General features: G+C 44.2%; 1 pseudogene; it reads left to right on the forward strand.

The window, feature by feature from the left end:
* Positions 1-886: 886 nt before the first annotated feature.
* Positions 887-2988, forward strand: LOC147958571 (protein FAR1-RELATED SEQUENCE 5-like; annotated as a pseudogene).
* The last annotated feature ends 233 nt before the right edge of the window (positions 2989-3221 follow it).

Here is a 3221-nt window from a genome sequence, read left to right on the forward strand (position 1 = left end):
CGACGCAGATCGAGCTCGCCGGGGGCCGCCTCTTGGAGAACAGCCGCGGCCGTCGTTCTCAGCTCCGACCGTGGCCGCGGGGCTTCCTCCACGAGCTGGAGTATCATCCTGGTTCACCAACCCTCCGGTTGTGTTTCCTGAAACAACTTCTACCAGATCAAATCAGGGCAGCTGGGTGAGTTTCCTGACTCTGAAAAAACATGAACACTTGTGTGTCTCTGAAACTCATTGAAAACCTATGTATCAGAAACATAGCTAGAATTTCCTATTTGTTTCATGTGTGTGGCAGCTAGAAATTCAAAAAAAAATTCGTGTCTGTGAGTCTCTGAAAAAACATGAACACTTATGTGTCTCTGACTCTGAAAAAACATGAACACTTGTGTGTCTCTGAAACTCATGGAAAACCCTATGTATCAGAAACATAGGTAGGATTTTCTATTTGTTTTATGTGTGTGGCAGCTAGAAATTCAAATTTGTTTCATGTATGTGAGTGGAACCAAGGCAAATACCAAGCACACATGTGTGCTTGCTCTATCTCTGCAAAACATGATCCTCTCTGTTAGTTGATATTTATCAACCTATGATACGATTTTGAATGTGTGTGCTTATGTGAGAAAAGGCCATTGACTGAAAATTTGTGTGTAAATGAAGCTGAAAAACCGTTGATAAATGTATCTGTGTACCTGAATTTCTGAAACAACAAATATAACTGTTGATAGCAACTATAGGAAAATAATACTTTCAACCAAGACCTCTCTATTTACATGAAAAAACATGTGCCTTATTTTAGGGAGCTAGTTCTGAAGGGGAAGAGAGCTATGTCCAAGAGAACTTTTCTGTCGATAATCATGAAGATTCAGAGGGATTGTTACATACTGATGATGTGATGCAAGATGATTCAGATGATGGAGATGTTTCATCACAGCCACTATCGCCCTATGTTGGCATGGTGTTTGACACATTTGAGGATGCCCAGAAATTCTACAATGAGTATGCCTTCAAGTTGGGATTCGGCACACATATATCTTCTACAAAGTACAGCCAAAAGAGAGGACAGAAGCAAGAGGATGCAATAATGATCAAGAGGGTCTTTGGGTGTGTGCATGCTAGAAAGCCCGATAAACCGGAAACAAGTAGCACCTCAGAGAGCATTGCAACAGACACAAGCAACTCCAGCAGGCGCCCTGGTGCTGAAATGGATGTGACAAGAATGCGTCAGAAAAACAGGATTCTCCGTCATGATTGTAAGGCACACATGATTGTTGGGATTAGGGAGGGGAGATTGACAGTCACTTGCTTTGTTGCAGAGCATACACATCCATTGATGCAACAACCAGAGCGTGTTAGATACTACCGCTCGCACCGCAAAATACCTGCTAAAGATTACGAACTCTTGTTGATGTTGCATGATATTAACCTGTCAAATTCAGATTGCATGAGTTTCCTTGGTAGGATACATGGAGGTGACCCTAGGATACTGCCGTACGTGAAGAGGGATGTTGCGAATGAACGTGCAAAGCTTCGGGAAGAGATAACACAACAGGACATGGATATGACAGTGAAGTACTTCGAGAGGAGGAAGGTCGAGAATCCAAAGTTTTTCTTTGCGAAGCAAAAAGATCCTGCAACGAACTCTGTCACTGCATTGTTTTGGGTTGATGGGAGGACAAGGGCGTTGTACCCGAAATATAAAGATTGTGTGTTCTTTGACACAACTTTCTGCACTAACAGATACAACATGCCCTTTAGTCCTATAGTTGGTATCAACAACCACCTCCAAACCATTTCACTCGGGTGTGCTTTGTTGCCGGATGAGACTATTGAAACGTTCAAGTGGGTCTTTGAGCAATGGATGGTTGCAATGGACAATGAGCATCCAAAGAACATAATGACTGACCAGGACCAAGCAATGGCAACAGCTATAGAGCAGGTGCTCCCAAATACTTGCCATAGATGTTGCAAGTTTCATGTGTTTGGCAACGCGCGTTCTAAGTTGGGGAGGCTGCTTAGAGATGAGGCGTTTGCAGATGTGTTTTACACTTGTATCAACAACTCTGAAACGGTTGAAGAATTTGAGGAAACATGGCAGCACATGTTGGAGTGTTTCGAAGTTGCTGAAAACAAACACTTGAAGAACATGTGGCGAACAAGACATACGTGGGCTCCAGCGTACTTCAAGAACAATTTCTTCCCGTTCACAAGCACGACAGGCAGGTCCGAGGGGCTGAACTCATATTTCAAGACAATGATTCGTCCAGCTGATTCTGTATGGAGGTTTGTGCAATAGTATGAACTGTGCCAGGAAACTGTGCTTGATCGCGAGGACAATGCTGGGTTCACTGGTGAAACGACGGCTCCTCCACTATACTCTCGGTAGGCCAGCTTCACTATACTAAAGCAAAAAATCCAAAAAAATGTTTTTTCATGATTTGTTTTGAGAACTTTGCTTCCTTTTGTGATGTTGCAGATACAATATTGAGCTCCAAGCTGCTGATTACTACACACGCAACATCTTTGGCAAGTTCCAGAAACAAGTGATTGCGTCTACGGGCTACATTATCAACCAAGACGCTGACTACCAAGGGCGAGGCCTCATGTTCAATCTAACATCAAGCTTATATGAGAACCCAAAGCTCTTCTCTGTGCATGTTATGATGGATGAAGGGGTGTTCCAATGTAGTTGCCACTACTTTGAGATGAATGGCCTGGTTTGCGCCCACATAATAAGGGTGATGGTGCACCTCAATGTGCAAGTTATTCCACAACAATACTTGTTGGAAAGGTGGTCTGAAGCAGCAACAACAAGCATGGCCAGAACTGGGCGATTGCTGGAATTTGGGCACCCCTCGATCGACAAACACGCTCAAATACAACTCCTTGTGCCGCAGGTTGACATGGCTCGCCTCTGATGCATGTTGCAATGATGATGCATACAAGATATTAGATGAAGCAATAAAAGTTCTTGAGCCCGCTATAGCAGCGGCGTAAAGAGGGGTACTTCCAGAACAATAAGCAACGCAGCGCAGTGAACCCCCAACGCAACCTGCTGCTGCAACGGGAGCGTTGAGTGATGGCTTACCACAGCCTCAAAGCACAGAGATGCTACGAAACCCAGCGCGTGTCCCAAATAAAGGCCGACCAACTGAAAGAGAGAAGAGGAAGAAGACTCTGGTGGAACAGCTAGATGATAAGCAGAAGAAGAAGTCAAAACAAGAAGAGAA

Source organism: Triticum urartu, chromosome 7A (assembly GCF_056163025.1).
Source record: "Triticum urartu cultivar PI428250 chromosome 7A, HENAU_Tu73, whole genome shotgun sequence".
Lineage (NCBI taxonomy): Eukaryota > Viridiplantae > Streptophyta > Magnoliopsida > Poales > Poaceae > Triticum > Triticum urartu.